Below are 21,506 nucleotides of genomic sequence, written 5' to 3'. Positions count from 1 at the left end.
AAGATTTTTGTCAAAGAGCCAGGTGTGGCTTGGAGTCAAACATACTGAGACATTCCTAAAAATATCTTCTTTTATGTTCCACAGAAGAAGAAAAAAAGAAAGCAACAAAGGGTTGGAACGACCAAAGTGAGTACGGAGTGAGTAAATGATTAAACTGAAAGAGTTTAAATTTTTGGGTTAACTAACCCGTTAATAATGATGTTAAATGTAATCTTTAGCAGATCTCAAAATGGATATGAATTTTTTATGTACATTATAAGTACATTATAACTTCATAATTCTTAATTCACTAGTATCATTTAAAAAAATAGGTTTTTAATAGGCAGTAAATTTGCTTTTTAGTTTTTTACTTTTCATTTCTTTTCGGCAGAAAAAATATATATAGAATTTTAACATCGTGAAAACGTTAGCCTATATAACTAATGGCTTACCAGTACCGGACAGAATAATGGTGGATCGCTTATGCATCATTTATACAAGTTGTAAGCAGTGCCTTAAATGTTCTGTGCAAATTCTGCAAAACATTTTTAATTTTTTTTTTTTTAATATGTCATTGTAATGGGACAACATTATAATGAAAGGCAAAGTATATACTGTAACAACAACTTTACTTAAGCATAAATACAAAGAAAGCAATGATTACAATTAACATTGAAGTTAAAAACAAGATAGCCTGAAGTTGAAAGCAAAAAAAAAAAAAAAAAAAATAGCAGACAAGATCAACACTAATGAGGGATATATTTTTAACAGCTCGCTCTGCCAGTTAATGTACCTTGTGTTCATTTGCTATTTCTGTATGGCACGCCCTTTCTTGTGTCAAACACACCAAGTGTTACAGTCTTAATTGGACTTATTTTGAGCAAGTGACTGAGACCCTTCTTCCTGAACTCGGTGCTGCTCTACTGATTCAAAATGTCTATATAAGTCCGAAAGAAGTATGAAGAAAAAAAAAACCCTTAAAACAAACACAATAAAATCAGCAAAGAAGTCGATATGGTCATATTACAGTCTCTGCAATCAAACACATTTGTTTGTTTCCTTTTTGGTAATTCTGTGAAAATTAATAACACAAGTAATTGACCAGTCTTCATATTATAATAAGCTTCACACCCACTTAAACCTTGACACGACATCCCGCTGTCCCAGTCAAAGGGCAACAGCAGGGGCCTCTTGTCTCCCCACAAACTCCCAGCCAGTGCCAAACAAGCTCGCCACAACCCAGTCAATTACTTTCCCTGTGACTTCTCACATAATAATAGGATCATATGCATCTGGTGCATGTCATCAGGCAAATTAGAACAAATTAATGTTGTTTCGGTGAAAGAGGCAGCGCTATGTTAGTATAGGAAACATCTTTGCGCTTGCAGGTTCAGCCTTGAGACAGAAATGAAAGCGGAATATTAAAGCTCTTAGGGTCTGGTTGAAGAGCCTTACAGCAGTGCATACAAAACAAGGCGATCGATTATTGCTCTATAGTTCTAGCGGACTATTGGGCCAGGGCTTAAGTCAGCACAAGCGCAGTAGGGCAAGGTATAGAGATGGGTGTAGAGAAAAAGGTGAAAAGGAAAGATATAGAGGAAGGGAAGCAGGCTGAGTGGCTCGCCATGAAATGCTGAAACAACAGCATGTCTGCCAGGGCAATTTTACAGCTCAGTGGTTTCACACCTCAGTCGTCGCCCTTCCAACACTGAACATCCAAGTCCATTCTGCGTCTTCATTTACTTGGTGTCAGCGCGCGAGGACGCACAAGGCTCGGCATGGAATCGGAAGCCTGTCCCAAATGTCTTCTGATAAGTGGTGTGTGAAGCCGACAAGAGAGGGAAAAGGAATTATACAGCTTACCAAAACCATGCTACGGCTGACTCTATCCTACATTCAGCAAATCATTATTAATAAGCTCTGAACACAAAATACACACCCAGATCAGCCTCGGCACATTTGCTTCAATCTTGATTTAAGTAAAGCTGTCCATCTTTGCTTAGTCCTTGCAAGACAGATAAATACATTCAGTCTAAATCTAAACATCCAGCAGAAATAACAAATGAGGGCACTGATCTATGGTGTCCCTCAGTGTGGAGGCTGATCTTTAAAATTCGACTTAAGCGCTATGATTCCTATCCTGGACACATCGTCAATTCTGCAAAACAATCCACTGTGCAAAAATAGCTTGCTACATTGCTTCTACCCTAAACTTTGACTTTGTCAAGGTCAAAGCTGTGATCTAATGGTTTATTAACCGGCACTGTTGCCGCTGCACCATTGACAGGGAAGTAAAAACCTGATTGCGACATAAGTGTTTGAAATACGGCAGTATGATTGGGGTACTTAAAAGACTAAGAATAAGGTTGATGTGCCCCCTGGCTTCAAAGAGCTGACATATTCTCTCCATCTACTGTATCCACACTATTAAATATACATGCTCAATTCATTGCAATGTCCTCCTCAATGTCCTTGAGCAGTGTTGGAGGTTAACATGTCACAAGTGACATACATTTAGTAATCCATGATGGATACCATGGATGTCAATTTACACAAATTCCCATTATTGATCATCCTTTAAAATTAATGATCAAGTGATCGATTAATCGTTAGTTAGCCTTAATACTGCAATATGCGTCACATGACAGGGTCTGCAAATGCTGCTCAAAACGCTGTTCCTCACCAAATGAATGCGAAGGGTTTTTAGTCTAAATAAAAGGCTGGTAAAATTGTAAAATGAGTCAATGTGATTGATCATTTAATTAAATAACTTATTTAATAATCAAGTATAACGTCAAATGCAACTGTTACCAACACTGCCTCATATGCCTGCTAGTCATAATGTGTAACTCCTGTTGTGGATGCGCTCCACGGAAACTAAACTCAATGAATTCAGAACAATTTTTTACAATAGTATTCTCATTATAATGTTATGTAACATGACAGTCCCAATCATGGTTATTATTAGTCATGCATTGCTGTTTGAGCTGCATGAACATGGGTAAACTGAAGCCCTTTGCTAGTGGGTTATTTAACTCAACAAAAACACATCATATATACAAAATGAACATAATATTACAAATAATAGCTGCAAAAAATGATGCGAATGTATAAGTGAACTTGGCTATTAGCCATTAAGTTACGTGCTAGTCAGAATGTGTGACTAATGTTGTGGACATGCTTTTCCTGGACCAACGCGCAGAAACAAGGCAACTAAACTCAAATAATTCACAACGTTTTATTACAATATTGTTCTCTTACTAATGTTATGTAATATGACAGTCTCTATTTTATTAATCGTGCATTACTGTTTGAGCTGCACGGACTGAAGCTGAAGCTAACCACCTATATAGAGTGTTAAATCTTACCAAATGCATCCTATATGAGATCAATCGGATATAGGCCTACACCAAAATAAACACCATATTACAACTTAAATTTGCACCAAACAAAAAGGCTGCAAATGCATGTGCACACTTTTAAAGTAAAATGGTCCCAAAAATAACTCTGGCGAGCTCGCTTCATTTTCCTCGTGTCTGCATTACGTCCATGAGGCTGTATGGTCCCATTTGTCATTTTATGTTTCAGAACTGTGCTCGTGAGTGCCCCCTTTGTGGTCAATATGCCCCATTGATATGCACTTTTTCGAGCCCGTAAGCTCAAAGCTTACATAACGAAAGTGCAGACTCGTAGGTAGGCCATGGGTGTTTAGGGTGCCATTTGGGACAAGGCCTTAAGAAAGCAGCAAAATCCAAAACTTTATCACATGAGCTTGCCTTTCTAGTCTCCCGCATTTGCATGAATTTGTCAATGGAAAGTCAATGGAATGAAAAGTGTAGTGTGAGCACCCCATCTGACAGGAGAGGATGTAGATGGAGGAGAGTGCAGGATACATACACACACACACACACACACACACGCACACACACACACACACACACACACACACACACACACACACACACACACACACACACACACACACACACACACACACACACACACACACACACACACACACACACACACACACACACACACACACACACAAATTCAGTATGCATTAACACGGGCATTTCAGAACTGGGCTGAGAGTGACATGTAAAATGTGAGAATTCATTAGGAACAAATAGAAGAACATCTTAGAAGAATCATCTGAGGAACATTATTACAGTCTTGTGCGAAGTGATGTAGTGCGATTAATCTCGCACTTCTTCCAACGCTGCGGCTTCCTCCACACAGGTCATTACGAGGGGTCCCTCACCACACACAGGCAAACAAATGAGCCATTACCACCATCACTCAGGCTCCAATTAAACAACCCATGCAGCCACTGCTCCTCACAATCACTGCCAATTAAAGCCCAACTGGGTGAATTCCAACATCACTAATTACATGAATGTGATAGAACTTTCTGACATTCTTCTCTAAAATTAATTTCAAATATTGTTCAAAATTAATGATTAAATGTACCCTGCCCAAGGTAAGCCACTCTGAGCTTTATGTGAATTAAATCACATGTTTTTAAAAGGTTTAATGCCAAAACTCACTAAGAATGTTTCAAGGTACAGTGCAATAATTAAATCAAGGTAAATATGTCTAGTCTAGGTATAATTTGTAGTAGAAGCAAAATAGCAGCTACAATAGCAAATGATTAGATCCTACCTTAAATCTGAACACTGGACCCCATAAAGTGGCCCTTAAAAACACAGCTGCTCTCAGTACATTTAAAGCTGAGCCCCAAAAATATTTTTTTAACACAAGTTTCTCATGCACAGTCTCTCTTTCGATATCTTACCGGTAACTGTACCACTCTATCTGTTCTCCTTCGTTAACTCCAAAAAGACAGATGATGGGATGATCCACGGCTACCAGAAGTAGTAGCTCTCATCACCACCTCCATTCTCATAAGCAGGAGTAAAAGTGGCCTGGTCAGAGATCACTGAATTATTCATATGACTGGCAGGTGTTGTTTATAGGGCAGCTCTTCTGCATTTTCAAATCCCAGGTGTGGTTTTAACAGCTCTATGTTCTCGGCCCTGCCTATAGCTACCATTGATTGCAGGCTAAAGACCCTACTGCTGAATAAGCAAAGGAGCTTTACATAGTGGCACATGGTGCATCGCACCAATAACACTACAGATCCATCACAACCCATGACACCCACTGGAGCCGGGTGAGGGAGGGGCATCCAACAGTTCTTCTGGGTTTAGAGTTAAAGACAGAGCAAAGAATAAATGACATTCAAACAGGACTGTTCAGCATGATTGAAGCTAATCTAATATCCCACCGTGCTTCTGATGACCGCTGACTCGGGAGACACGTATTTGAGTACAATACAAAGTGCAATAAAAAAAGCATCTGGACTATGTGGAGAAATGCATAATAATGTGGCTCTGAACTAAATGTTTCCCAAAAATACAAGGGAATGACATTTCCTTAAAGCTTGCACTTGAACTTGATTCTACTAATGTTTCTGTGGTTCAGCAGATGTTTTCACACAAAAAAATACATTTATTTTATTTTTATTCACTCTCATGTTGTTCCTACCCTGTATAACTGTCTTTCTTCTGTAGAGCACAAAAATAAAGTTTTTTGTCCATAAGACAATGGGGTTTAATATTGTTTTGGTCCCCAATAACTTTCATTTTATTGACAGAAGCAAATTAAATATTCTTGAAAATGTAAGTTATACAGGTTTGGAATGACACCTAGGTAAGTAAATAATGACAGAATTTTCATTTTTGGGTGGACTATCCCTTAAGGTGGTCTTGTATGCCCCTGTCATATCTTGTGGAAATTGGTAGGTGGACTGATATGTCAACAACTCACACACATACATACATACACATATTGCAATTCAGAAAAGAAAAACAAAGCTGTGAAAATGCCCATGGCACTACATACCATTAAAGGTCAGAGTAGGTCACTTCTCAGAATCAACTGCCTCTAGCATATCAAAATATAGAGGCATAAATGTCCCGTGCTTTTTCTTTATTGAGACTTTTTCCATGTGAAAGGAATGAAAAGACATTTCTTGGCTGAGGTTAGATTTTCATTAAAGATGATATAATTGGCCGCACATGCACATTTGTTGTGTATATGGAACTGTGCTCTCATTATAATGTATGTAAAGTATTAAAAGCTAGTACCAGTTCTTTGTAACAAGCTCTTGTTTCATTAAAAGTTCAAAAAAGAGAGTTGCAGCATCAGTTCTGGTGATAATGGAGAACTGTTTTGCTTTTTGCTCAGACCTTTGGATGTCATCAAACACACAGTGCTGTTCTCTGTTACAAGTTCAATTGAGATGTCCCTGAGCACGTTGTCTGGTCTAGGACAGGAGAGAAGGAAACACCAAAAGCAATTTCCACCCAGGTGATCCCGCCCCAGGGCCCCAGCAGGGTTTAGACGAGGAAATTAAACTCAACGCTAGTCTCACTGCTTGAGAACTCCAGTCAAATGAACAGCCAATGTGCAGCATTTTATAACTTCACAGAGAAAATATTAACAGAATAAAGAAAGAGGTTTCCTGCAGGGTGTGGAGTGAAGCAGCTCACGCAGAATGGCTAATGTCCTCTCTCCTGAGTGATAGAGACGTCTGCAGGTTCAACACTAACGACTCCCGGAGCCTGTGCTGAGAATAGTAATTTACCAATCACGCAGTCCATACTTGAGAAGAGAGCATGCTGGGTAAAAAAAAAATGTTTATGATAAGTTCAGACATATTCACAAGGCTTACCCATTAGTGTGGTTCAAGAACGGCTGTACACAAACGTCTCAAAAGTAACTGAGAGCTACCGTCATCAATAGAGGACTAAAAGGGAAACAGCAAACCGACTAGAACGCACAGAACACGAAGTACAGAGAGGAACAGACTTAGCATCACCCTCGGTAAATCCATTAAGATGTCTCGCTATACAAGACGGATCCATGCTACACTGAGCTTGTTTAGGTCTCTCCATTGTGAGTGCTGGGACAGGAATAGCTTGAAGCAAAAAAGCATAAAGTTAATGGGGGACACACTCTCTGGGATTGCAATGGTAAATTATGACTCTCATAATATACAATTCAGGGGCACTCTTGGTTTACAGTAAAGGCTGGATGAAGTCCTTGGGCTATAGTGCTCATAATGGGTGCCGTAACTGAAAGCCTGTAATGTTAATGAATAACCAACTCAATCCAAATCCAAAATGATGCTATAACTCCAAAGATCCAGTGGAGCCAACAAGCAGATGGCCTGGTTTCTGTGAGCTACTCAATTTTGCATTAATGTAACCTTTCAATATAAGGAAAGATTTATAAGCTGCATTAAAAACGAGGACCCTTACCCACTTCAATTACAAAACAGAGCCACTTTAATTTCCATGCTTGCCATGATCCCTCATAAGAAGCGTCCTGGGGTGTGACGATATCTTACGTCTTCCGAGAGCAGGTCAGGGAGGCTGTGCGGCTCTGAGAGCTGGTCTTTATGGTAATACCCCTCTGATTGAGATAAGTGGCAGATGTAAGCAGGACCATCAGCAGTATTTGTAAAAAGTCAGTGGATTCTCGAGGGAGAGCTGCTTGTCATTACAACCAGTGGGAAAAGACCTGATGAGTGCATTATTCAGGACCCGGCAGAACCGCAGCTAAGAGGTGTGGAGTTGGCATCAGAGAGACGAGCTCTATTGAGTCTCACTATAAGCTCACATCAGTGCTTGTTAATTAGCTTTGCTTAAAGATGCTCACAGCCGATCTTTATTTGATTCTATTCTTGTTCCCTCTGAACTCACAATTGTGTGACTTATCATTCATCATCTGTACAGAAAAAAAAGATGAAAGATTGTTGCACTCTGAACAAACTAGCAGTTGAAAACCTTAAACGTTCATTAAATTAAGTATTATCATTTCCTATAATTGGATGGACATGGAAGTACTAGGACCCTTCAGGCTGCTTGTTGAAAACAAATACGTAAACTTTCGTTCAAAGATTTTGGTCGATAATACTTACTCTCTTTTTTTAAGTCTCACCAAGGCTGCAGTTATATGATCAAAAACACATTAAAAAAGTAATATTATGAATTACATTTAAAATGTGATCTACTCCTGTGATGGCAAAGCTGAATTTTCACCATCATTGCTCCAGTCGTCAGTTCGCATGATCCCTCAGAGATTATTCTAATATGCTGATTTGGTTCTTAAGAAACATTTCTTATTGTCTAATCTTTTTCATGTCTTGCCTGGTTACATTTATTTCATAAAGTATTTAATTTAGGAGCTACTTTGCCCTTCTATCCCCCAATTCTATTTAACATATAGTAGTCGCATGGCTGTGGAAGCTTGTTTCTGCCATGGAATGAAACAATTTAAAAGATAATTGCGACTTTTTTCATACAATTGAGGATATAATTTCAGGATATAAACTCGCAATTGCTTGAATAAAAGTCTGAATTCTGATATAAAAAGTTGCAATTATCTTTAATATTGTTACAGTTTATAGTTTATATCTCGCAATTCTGACTTTTTTCTCACAATTGTGAGTTTGTATCTCGCAATTCTGACTTCTTTTCTCAGAATTGTGAGATATATATTCACATTTTGCGAGTTATAAAGTACAATTCTGAGGAAAAAACGAGTTTATATCGTACAATTCTGACTTTATAACTCACAATTGTGTGTTCTCTTTCTGAGAAAAAAGTCAGAATTATTAAGTCAAATTCTGAGGGAAAAAAGACTTGACTTACAATATCTAAAAATAATTTTATACGCAATTGCGACTTTATATCACACAATTCGGACTTTATAACTTGCTATTGTGAGTTTATATCTTGCAATTCTGACTTTAGGCTATAACTTGCAATTTCAAGTTTAGGCCTATATCATGCAATTCTGAGAAAGAAATTCCGAAATGCGAGAAAAAAATCTGAATTGTGAGAAAAAAAGTCGCAATTACCTTTTTTGTTTTTAATTCAGTGGCGGAAACAAGCTTCCATACACGGCTGACGTTAATGGCTTTCTTAACTTGACACTAATGTCTTTGCAAATAAAAAGTGCTCGAACAACTGTCTAAACAATCTTCCTCTTTGATGTGCTCTGTTGGACAAATGCAGCACAAAAGTATTGTTTGATTATTAATGAGTAGACAGTCCAAACACAACAACTATGAGCCGTTTCATTTCCTAGAGACATATTCACCATGTTTCATGCAAGCCCTTAAATTATGACAAGGTAAAATTAAAGCACCATTTTAAAAAAAATCAGTTCCAGTCACTCATAAAGTAGCTTCGTTGGTCTTATTATGCACACTTGACCTGTGGAGTGTGTGGACTCTTTTTGTTCATTCAGATGGCATTTTATAAAAGCCAACCAAGCACTGTATTCCTTTACTCTTCTGTTATTAAAGACATGTTTGGCTTGCCTCTTTCAAATTTTCCTCCCAGCAGAAAAGTAAACACTAACCTCTGGGTTAACGTACAGAAAAACATCTGTGAGGCTGAGAACAAGTACCAACACAAAGATCTTAATGAAAGAACATGATTTCCCATACTGAGAGAGGCGATGACATGCAACATTGAAGTCCACAGTGAAAATACAGATTGAGTACAGACAGGAGACAAGGACATGGAAAGGAGAGGGACGATACATACTGTCAAGAAAACCATGGCTGTCCTTGATCTGAAAATCTCTTTATACACGATCAGAGGAAACGAGAAACATACATCAAGGTTTTCAATTACAGAGCAGAAGTTGACCCAAGAAGGTTCAGCTAATGGATTTATATTTTTCATTAACATTTCTTAATGCTCCCACTCTGACCTCAGGGTATTTGTTCAAAGTATAATGTTCAATATGTTTTGGCTAAAATAACATCTATCAGGCAGATCATTAAGAAATCAGCTTGATTTGCAGAATAAAGGTCAGGCCTTACTATGCTATTGAAGGTTTCCTCTACTAAGCACTGTCTTCAGTGTCATTGCACTGTCACAGTTGTGTTCCGTTTAAGCCTGGTTCACACGGCAGGATAATTAGGCCGATTTTAGCCCCGATTTACCCCTTCTGACAATCTTAAGGATGCTCCGATTATCGTAAAATTATCTGATCAGATATTCCTGCCATGTGTGGTGTAGGGGTGCGCCGATCCGATACTCAGCCCCGATACTAGCAATATTTGCCGGATCGGGTATCGCCAGACGACACCATCCAAATCCGATCCGATATTGTATAGCCTACGTATGTTATTGTTATACAACACAAAAGGCACAAAAACATTATAACGCACTATAATGTTTTCGTGTACTGTATTCCAAGATTTCTGAAGCCATTACATATAGTTTAATGTGAGGTACAGATTTAAATCGTTAAATTAATCTTCACATAAGTGCTTCCCTCCGCTGCGGCTGTCAGTCATTCTCAGCACTCAAACAGCGCGTCGCGCTCGGGTAAAACAGTCAACACGATGAAACTCTCTCCAAGATGAGTCAATGTTCCTATTATTATACTGTAGATATGTAGATAAAGGTCTATGGTTTGCATAAAAGGACTTTAACGTGCTGTTTCACATGTTACTTTCACAACACAACTCCTCAGTGATCACAACACTGGAGTAGAGGGCGATATAATTGCTCTTCACACGCACATTAACTGAAATTTAAAACTGTTAAAAGGCTCAAACTAATAAATAAATAAAGAAATATATGTATATCTTACTTTTGTGCTTTGAACTTTTCAATGCGACGCGCTGCGCTCCGTGACTCCATGTTGCTTCGAGTGCATCATTCTGCGCACGGGAAGCGCATAAGGTTTCGTGCCGCTCTGAATTGGAGCCTTTCATATTACAATACTTTTGCGCAATGGCAGTTTATTGATAGCCTTAGTTGTTCTGTCCAATCTATGTATCATATGTTGCTGCTTCATTAAAAAGTTGCGCTTAAAATTTTAAAATAAATGTATTTTAATTATATAGTATATATTTTGTCTGTATTGTTTTACAAAGTAATGAAAATAATGTTTAAGTCAAGCTTTGATGCCTTTAACAAAAGAATAATCCCAGTCTCTTCCCCACAGTGAGGCATACAGATACAGTTTATTAGGTAATTTGGCACTGTTTTTTTAACTATTATTTTAGTATTGGATCGGATCGGTATCGGCCAATACTGAGTCCCAGGTATCGGAATCGGTATCGGAGGCAAAAAAAGCGGATCGTGCCACCCCTAGTGTGGTGTGTTAAGAGTGCTCTCGTCTGCTTGGAAGGACGTCGGGACCGCTCCGATCTCAAATCGGGGATATCCAAAATGTTGGATTTTTTTGGCCCAATTTCCGTGTGTGGTGCCCCCGGGGACAAAAGAGCATGCAGCCCGTGGACTGTGGCGTGTAGCCAAACAGAAAGCGAGGTGACGAGGCGCAGAGGAAGCACCGGGAAACAAAATCAAAACAGCTGTCCATGCTCGCGTTGTCTCCACTTCTTTGACGATCGCCTTTTCTTTTGATAAAGTTTTTTTTTCGGTTAAAAACAAACTACAAATTAACGCCACTGCATCCTCTTCGCCCGCCATGATTGTTTACTCTGAAGTCACGTTTGATCTCGATGGATTTTGCGAGATTTTTCGTCTGACCTGGGAATGCTCAGGAGTCAAATCGGTTTGTGTGTGATGTGTTGATTTTGCCGTGTGGCTGCGCACCACACACTGTACGACCAAAACTGTTAGACCCGTGATTTTTTTATCGACGTGTGTGAGGTCTCTCAGGTTTGGAAAATCGGCCGACAATTTTAAAATCGTCCCATGGGAACCAGGCTTCAGTTTGTTTTCATTGGACTTGTCTGCCTGTCATCACGTCAGGTGTCGTCTTCTCTGTCATTATCAGTTCATCTGTATCACCTGTTTTTAGTTAATCATCTGTTCTGTTAAAGGGTAGCTAAACCCTAAAACAACTTTTTTTTGTTATTGATCTGTAAGACTGGGGCTTTATTAATGCTGTTCATTGATTCGAGTAAATTATTTGACATTTGGGTATAAAGTAGGGATGGCGAAAACTAAAAATTTTCTTGACCGACCACCGAGCCTCATTAGCCGGTTGAAACCGGTTAACCGATTAGTTTAAAATATGCCACGCTATTTGAAATAACAGCCATTTCGAGCCGAGCCTGCAATTTGAGATGGTGCTCGATGCAGAGCCAAATGGGAGGAGCTAGAGCTCTAGCACACCCTCGCTGGATCTAGTCCAAGTCCTTTTACTCGGCCGCCATCTAACAGCAGTAAAATATGATACAAATCGCTGAAAAGGTTTGATTTCTTTGCCCCAAAATAAGGTTTAAAACGCGTTTCCCCCCACAGGTTATACTTTAGTACGCATGCGCAAGGGTTCTCTCCCTCTCTGCCGTGCACGCGCTAAACGGTTTGAAGCACACAGTATGTGCGAGCTCTTGCTCGCTCGGTCTAGATTCTGGGAGATTTGAACTAATTTGCGGGCATCAGGGAGCCGCTATCAATATGCGGGAGACTTGGGATATCTGATTTTTACCCAACGCACACATACAGTGCATAATCAAATATGCCGCTTTTTCAAACAGTAACGTATTTCCGCTGTTCCAAACCTCAACTGTGCGCATGCGTCAGTGGAACCAGACGATAGGCTTAAATGTTTCCTGGCTTACTGCGCCTGCGCGGCCCCGCCCACTAAATCCAGTGAGGTGAAGCTGGAGCTCCAGCGAGGGGAAGAGCTGGAGCTCCAGCTCCTCCCATTTGGCTCTGCATCGAGTACCACTTGTGCAATTTCGCAACTCTGTCGCATCTCTCTCTGCCTCCCGCTCACACACACACACACACACTTCCCCGGCGCCGCGCTTCCCCTCACGTCACTTTATTAAAATCCCCTACAGCGCGAAACATGAGTCCCGCAAAAGCGGGGCCTAGGAGCTTGTATGTAATCGGAGGACAAATGGCTCCTTAGTTTCGAAATGGTTTGGGTACAAGGTGATCGCGTTGAAAATAAAGGCGTTGGTCTAGCGTTAGAAGCTCATTTGAAACATTGCAGCGTCTCATTTAAGAAAATGACAGCTCCGAAGAGACTCCGCTTAGTTTGAGGTAACGTTCGTGCTAACAATAATAAAGAAAGATGATGATCAACATCACCTTATCTGTTACCACTGAAATGTAGATGTAATGTATTTCTACAGTATTACTACTGTATTTAAGCACTGTATCACACAAGTTGCAACTTACTGTGTCATTCTTTTTGGTGAAATGGTCCCACACACTAACGTTACGTTTCTTTGCACGCTTCATCCTGTCGTCTGCACTGGCTCTAACCTCCAGTGTTTTAGCCTGTAGCCTTTAACGTTACTTTTCGCAAACCTTGTGAGCGCGCGAACCCAAACGCTGTGACCTCGCGCCAAATGTTTTTATTGGTTTATTAAGTACAAACAGGCGAGTTATGAAAAATTGAGTGTGAGGGATTTGTTCACTTCACACAAAAATATCTTTGATTAAGATGGCTAACTGTAGTAGCGTTTAGTCCACTGTCTATAATAGCGTAATTTAGAGATCACTTTATTTTTAACCGACTACCGACAACTTTGATCGGTTAACGTTGAGAAGGGTCAACCATCGGTCAAACGGTCATCGGTTAGCATCCCTAGTATAAAGTGTTTTAATTCAACAATATATGGTGTAAAAACCTGCTGCCCTCTTCAGGTTGAACGGTGGCTACTGCAGTTGAATTTTCCGAAGTTGTGGTACTGCCTGACGTAAGCATGCACCAGCTCACCATGCCCTTGCCTACAGAGAGACGCGTGTCTCAGGTGCACGCCCCTGCTTACACCATATATGCAGGGGCGTAGCCATCATTTCAAAAGTGAGGGGGACAGAATGTCAAGTGTAATACCAGTTTTATTTTTCTTCAGACTTTTGGTGACAGATTTTTGATTAATTGGCTTAATATGCTATTTATTTTAAAGCAATAAAGCAGAAAAAAAGAAAGAAAGTTGTCCAGTACTTTATATTGCAAATGCAGGGTTTTTCCTGGCTTAAAACTAGGCGAAGGTGGAAAAATCCTGATCATGTATTTTAATAAGATAATAAAATGTGTATTTTTCATAGACCATCATATAGTCTACTGTTTTACCACTAGTGGTCGACCGATATGGGTTTTTTGATGGCCGATGCCGATGCCGATATCTTAGAGAGCAGGGTGGCCGATGGCCGATACAAAGCCGATATTTATATATATATATATATATATATATATATATATATATATATATACACACACACATATACATATTAAATATATATATATATATATATACACACATACACACACACACTTTATATTTATATAAATCAATATTTAATAAATTTGATAAATTTAATACATATTTAAAAATCTTTAAAATAAACATGCTTAGGCCCTATACTTTAGATGGCAACTTCTTGAATCTGCAATCCTATTACAGAATTTTTCACAAATAAAGCAATTGTTTAAAAATATATGAATATGTGAATAAAAAGGAAGTAAACTCAGTAATTTGGTAATTAATCAGTAATCAATGATAATCATATTTTTTCAAATAAACACTTTTTTACTTTGACTTTTGACAAGGTAACGCTAATTTTACATACAGCACACAGTGAAAACAACATGAATATGACACAGTGGGCAACTGGATATAGCACAGCATATTTTAAAATGAAGGATTTAAAGTGTTTCCATATAGTCTCCTGTGAAGCTGATCTTCTGTTCGCATTCACTCACTTCGCACGGACCGACCGTCACTCGCAGGAACACGTTTATGCAGGCTACAAATGCACACTTCACAAGATATCACAGCTGAATTCGATTAAATCTGCAAGGTTTGTGAAATTAAATGTTTATTAGATATTCAGAGATTTGTTTAAATTATATAGATGCGCATTTGCTGAATGTTGACGGTAAATGAGAAAGTATTTTAGGCTGATTGTTTGCCTTTTCGGTTACAAATAATATAAAAGCAAATGTATTACTTTTTCGCATACCATTTACTTTCTTTGACCAGTTCTGTAGCCACCGGTTCTGTCTAACAAAGTATTAGATCTGACTGACAGAGATCGTAAACTAATGAAGACGGAGAATGTGAGTGAGCGCTGTGTGATCAGGTGCTGCCGTTCTCTTCTGGTGCTGGTGTTCTCAGCGCCGCCCGTCAAAATAAAAGTCCCACTTCCAACACATCGGCCAATCAGAAGAACTTATCGGCCGATGCCGATATTTAAAAAAAGCCAAATATCGGCCGATATATCGGCCATGGCGATATATCGGTCGACCACTATTTACCACAGTATTTTCGTAGGTGGATCTCTGTACCTCTAGGGGGGTCCGGGGGCATGCCCCCCTGAAAGAAGATTTTGTACATTTTAAAGATAAATTCACTAATCTGGTGCACTTTGAGAGCCCCGAATCCGCTGTTAAAAATAAATAATCCAACTGCCCAAACATATGATATTCTCTGATTTAGATATCTGATCATCGCATTACAATTATTCAAATTATCAGTGTTAAGCATGATAATATGGTTAAATATCACACTGAAGCTGATTTAAAAATAACATTTACTTAAAATAAAAATTCTTCTTTTGGCAAAATTACATTTTCTTACTAGCCTAAACAAAGTCTGTCTTACTAAACTAAAACTTTCCAATTGAAAACCTTCAAACTTCAAGCTTTTAAAACTACTACAAACTTTCTAGTTAGGCTTTTTCAAGAGAACTTAAAGTTTGTCTACAAACTTTTTTTTAATCTAATTGTAAAGTGTTACCAAATTATGATAAACTTCATGTACAAATGTTACAACGCTGCCTGATTCAAGCAGATCGTAGCTGTTAATGCATGGAAATACAAGCTCAGCATTTACATTCACCATGTTTATTCTAAATTGAAGGGCTTTGATAACATATCTGTGAAAATAAAATGCATTACGAGTAAAAAAAGATTGAAAATATGGCATGTTTGTTCGGGTAGTGAATTTACAACAAACCTGTTAATTATTCAACAAGAGAAATAGGCGGAGTTATTCATCATTGTGCAACACAATTCGGATACTACATGACAACTTACTTACAGTGCTTGACTTTTTCGTGAAAAAGGAGTGAAGAGTTTTTTGCCATTTTGAACTCTATGAAACTGATGGATTCGACGTGGATGCGGGCGTGTCGTAAGCTAATGCACGAGTGACTGATTACCATGGAAACGTGAAGTCACGTATAGACTATCCTTGACTCTTTTGATTTTAAATATCGATGTATACACACCCGTGAAAACCTCAGCTTGTCGTTGAAACACTTGCCCTATGAAAAAGTGCGGGGGACGAATTTACATTGTATAAAAAGTGGGGGGGACACGTCCCCCCAGTCCCCCGCGTAATCTACGCCCATGCATATAGGTGTTACTATACTATATATATGCACTATAAAACACATTATAGTGTTAATGTGTACAGTATGGTCTAAGGTTTGACCTATAAATTGTTGTTTACATCAATTCACAATTTGAATATGAAATATAGAATACCTTGTTATGGTAAAATAAAACAGACAATTGATTTCCTCCAAAAATTTTAAAAGAACCCCCCAACAAATTAAATGTTTAAAATATTACCAGACATGCATAATTAGGCAAACTCCAGTGAAGTAACGATGGGTCAAATTTTATATGCCCGAAAATCATTTAGAAAATGATCCATTCTCATTCTAATTGACTGCTGCTTCATCCATCATTTTATGGTTTATAAAGATTTATGGTTTACATGTTCTTACATTTTCATTTATTTTTAATGGTTGTGCACTGTACACACATGGTGCTTCAAGATCTTCATTTCATGGTAAAATTTGGATTTTTTCTTCGAAAATCACACTAAGCAATATCCCACTGTCTATTAAATGTTGGTATATCGTGCAGCCCTGCAATGATTTTGAATAAATGCAATATTTGATATGTGATATGATGGTGCTTAAAGTGTGTAAAATAAACTTAAATTATATTTAAATATATCTAAAATTATAACTACATACATGTTTCCCATTCTTTTTGTCAAAAGAAAGCATTCCTACAACTTCTGAAAGTGAACAGCAGTGTTTTACTGTAGCATAACAAGTAGATGTAATTTTGACGTCAGTGAAAACCGGGGGTTTATGGTTTCAGGTATGTGTACATTAGGTTTATTTAACAACAGAATCTGAATAATCAAATGTAAAAAAAAGTAAAACACTGCTTAGTCTTCACTGTATTAATTAAATATATAGGCTACTGATTCTTATTAAAGCTACACAATTTATTCAGTCAAGAGAAGTCTTCTGTTTATGACCCCAGTTATTGCAAGCCGTTGTGATATGCATATAACGATATGTACATTTGCGATATTTCGTTAATTTCAATATATTGCGCAGCCCTAGTGCAGCCTCGACTAAACTGTCTGTGTGTGCGTGTAGTTCACTTAAACGTAAATTTAGCTTCAGCAAAGTGACCCAACTTTTTCTACTCTGCGACCGACAGTTTGAAAACCCTGCCTATGGCATATATAGAGTTTGTTACTTCAGTGGTTCATGCTGTTTCAGCAAAGGTAAAACATTTTCTTGGGGGAAAGTCCTTTGTAGCTAGGTCAATCGTTCTTGTAAAGGGAGCCCATGGCAACGATAGGGCAGAAAGGGATAAATCTGAAGAGGAGCAAAACATTAAAAACTAGGCCTATTTTATATATTATATGAAGTCATGTACAATAAAATACAGGGCATTTAACAATCAATCTGAACTTTTCCACAATCTATAGCATTCTACTTCATACGCACTATACACCTATAATCCAACAGCTCTCATCATCTCTTCCATTCTCTATATCCCTCTTTGTCAATCATAAAGATTAAGATACAAAAATGACATGAAAATGAGCAATAAAACAAACATGAGGGTCACAATAAAACAAGGCCATTTCATCCAGTTTCCATAGCAATTTGCTAAACACTAAAGATTACCTTCACACACACACACACACACACACACACACACACATATATAATTTTGGTAAAACATCTCTCATCACTCGAAATGGCTTTGCCATGAATTTCCTAACTTATATTAACATCTAAATCCTATAACAAGATCCATGCAAAGGCCGAAACTGACATAAAATACAAAATATGCCAACAGTTTGTGATACTAATGTTAAATTTATGTTGTTGCAATCACATTTAACCTGGCTACAAATAAATAAATAATCTTTTTAAATCTAAATACTAAAACAAAAGGATGCAGCTCATTTTCTGCATTGATCCGAGTCCGTGCACAGCCACAGAATACTAATGAAATCTTAATTTGAAAACTACTCCTCTGCCTCAATTCACCATCTCCAACGTCCAACGTCTAACCAATTAAAACGAATCTCATCGGTTATTTGAAAATCTTCAGGCCTAAATCTTTCAGAAATGTAAAAAAAGAATGCCATAAAATTAAATTTGATACAAAACTTAAAATGCCAGGCAAAGCAGAAAGTTGAAGTGCTTCGTCCTTGGGAATTCAAACAACTATTAGCAATGCACAACCAGAGTCCCTTCATTAATCAGCACTAATTAAGACTATTGATTGAAGAAAACATCAGGATTTCCAGCTGAAAAGGTTTACTAGACTGGAAACTGGAAACTCTACAGGAGATGGCATAACATTGAAAAGAGAAAAAAGATTTCTTTGCCCTTGGCTCAAGCTTCACTTTGCAAAACAACTCAGAAAATTAAACCAAAAATGCCCCTGCTTCCCTGTCATTAAGTGCTGTCAGGACGAATCAGAGCTCACAGGCCAGTGGTGCCACACAAAGCAGCGCTCAGTCTCTCATTGTTGAGCTTCCTTTCTCGCTTACCACATGCATGCTCAGTCACACAGAAGGTTGGGCTTGACAACAACGTCCCAGGACTCAAAACACAACACATCAAGGTCATATTGAACTAGAGATAAGTGGTGCAAGCAGTCAACATCATCAAACATTCTCATTATTTTCATATTTGCACTAAATCACAAATCTCACAAATCGATTGCATCATTTATTTGGATAACGTTGCTGTAATACTGTATTATTAATGATTCTCTGGTCAATTCTTATTCTGTATCTTATTCGGTGAAACAAAATTTGAATCTCTGACAGTTTTGCATCTTTTCTCATTTTAAACATACTTAGCAAACAGTGCAGAAAATAACTTGACTCAAGACTGAGCTGCATTCTAATTTTAGGTGCAAGTTTTTTTTACAATATGCCCAAAATGCGGGGGGGGGGGGGGGGGGGGGGGGGGGGGGGCGGGGGGGACTAAACACAACAATGCCGTTTTTTAGTTTCTCTTGAAGAAATAATTGGCCAGAATAAATAGCAGCCAACTAATGAATATCTTCTCAACAACATTGCTGTTTAATTAGGCTAAAAGCTCAAGACTGAAAACAAAAGCTGCATTACTGTATTGGCAAAGTACATTTATGACTTTTTGACAGCTATGGCTGTAATGCAGTCTAGGCAAGCAGACTAATCAAAATGCAGGCAAATTGAGGGCAAATGCTTGCCAGACTGAGGAACAAATCTTGAAAATCAGAGTCAGACAAATCTATGAAAATATTTACTGTGCATGCAACAAAATCCATGTTTCTCCACATTTTGAGCTTAGTGCAGGTCACGCACACTTTGAACACAAGAGCAAAAATCTAACCTCTGACTTTTGTGTCATTATCGGACGGAATATGCAGTTTATCTTACACCATAAAGGGTATCGGTCAGTCATCTATATGACATTAGTTTGGATTGAGAAAAGTTAATAGTGCTGATGTTACGAGACATTTAGCTTGGTTTTTAACAGCCAGAGAGAAAGCAACTGCCAAACAACCTGAAAAGCTCAGTCAGACATGGAAAATCTTTATGTCCACGCATTTCAAAAATGATACACAGTCAAATCAGATACAAATGATCTGCAAAATAGCACGCAGTGACGTAAACAGTATGACAATGAACACTGAAAAGCCAAACAATTATAGTTTATATAGAGCTGTTCTTGTGTGTATTAAGGAATATTGTTACTGGAAAAAGAATGACTCTACTAGCCTATATCATGTAAACCTGCTATATTTCGATAATTAAAGGACTGCATCAGTTTGGTGATGAACAGGGGATCTAAACATCTCAATAAGGCTGTCAAATTGCTCAACAGAGCCATCTAGTGGCCCAAAAACTTTCCACCAAAAGTAATGAATGGAAAGAAGACGATCCCGACGGCTCGTCGTCTCGTCTCAAATGCCTTGAATGCCTTTGATTGAAAACAACAGTAACTCGCATATATTATAAATGCTTGACGTATTAGCCAATTCAGTCTTCACTAGCATACATACACTCGTTTCATGAATAACCTACCAGTAAGTGTTTTACAATGAAATCGTTATTGCAACCCTTGTAAATTAGCCTGTAAGACTATGGTTTCACAGACATCAAAATATTACGAGTGGTTTGACAGCGTAATATTATATAGCATTGTATTTAGTGCAGTTAGCAAAAGATTCAGTTGACAACACTGTATAAAATATAGATAGATTAAGTCAGCATATTTGATTTTATGGACATATACGACAACGCATTTAGTTTTATTTAGCCTACATTCCCCAGCTAAAATAATTAAACCCAGAAAAGGCTGAATTGAATGAAGACACTGGCTGAGGAACTGTAGCCTATTGTACACGATACGTCAATTTTGGCTATAGGAGAAAATCTATCAAGCTTATAAATAAATATAGACTGCAGTAATGTAAGGTTGAGCAAAACTGACAGCTCACACAATCGATCTCGTAACCCAAAATTAGCTAAAATTATATGTGATAGAGCATACTGATCAATTACAAAATAACTTAATTTGCTGCTATAAAACATTTTTTTAATTTCATTAGCGAGCTTACAGAATAAAAACAAATGTCGTAGGCTACTATAAATAGGGTATTATTAGAGAGTATGAGATCATTAATAAAACCATATGTACTATTACCTTCAATCACCAGTTTAGTCATCTCAAATTATGCTGGTAATGTTCAAAGGATATTTTTATAAACTCGTCTAAAGCTAAAATGTGTAAGACATGCGAGAAACTATTTCAATGGATATTCAGCAATACATTTATAATTCTGAACCGCTTGTATAGGCTATGATGCATCAACAGTGCGCAGGCTATATCAGTATTACGAATATGATTATTTTATTTCAGATTACTATGTAGCCTACGAACAGTTACAGGCTAAAGGGATTTTAAAAGCGAAATAGAAAATATGTAGCCTACCTTCTCCTGGTCCGTTTTACTTTCCCTGATGTGAATTCGCTTCTTGCTGTTCGTCCATATATCTTCGTCTTCGTAATCAAACTCTCCACTTTCTCGTGGGTTGTTTATAGCAGACTTTATGAAGAAGAGTCCTGGGCTGTATTTTATTACATTCGACGTAATGTTCGCGTTATTTGACCAGTGTTGTCAGAGCATTGCGCTGCGGTTCATCCTCTGTAACCGACACTGTTGGCGAAT

The 21,506-nt window shown here is 38.1% G+C and overlaps 1 protein-coding gene across 2 annotated transcripts in view; it reads right to left on the bottom strand.

Annotated features, from left to right (window-relative positions):
* The window catches only part of megf11 (multiple EGF-like-domains 11), a 130,118-nt gene extending 108,612 nt beyond the window's left edge, over window positions 1-21,506 (bottom strand). For both annotated transcript variants that reach the window (XM_077193319.1, XM_077193320.1), the window contains exon 1: window positions 21,270-21,506. The gene's annotated coding sequence lies outside the window, so the exon portion shown is untranslated. The remainder of the gene's footprint in view (window positions 1-21,269) is intronic.

The sequence above is a fragment of the Siphateles boraxobius genome, unplaced genomic scaffold (assembly GCF_051911475.1).
Source record: "Siphateles boraxobius isolate OS27281-9 unplaced genomic scaffold, OSU_SipBor_1 31, whole genome shotgun sequence".
Classification (NCBI taxonomy): Eukaryota; Metazoa; Chordata; class Actinopteri; order Cypriniformes; family Leuciscidae; genus Siphateles; species Siphateles boraxobius.
The sequence above is the reverse complement of the archived record's forward strand: the minus strand, read 5'-3'. Positions and strand labels throughout refer to the sequence as shown.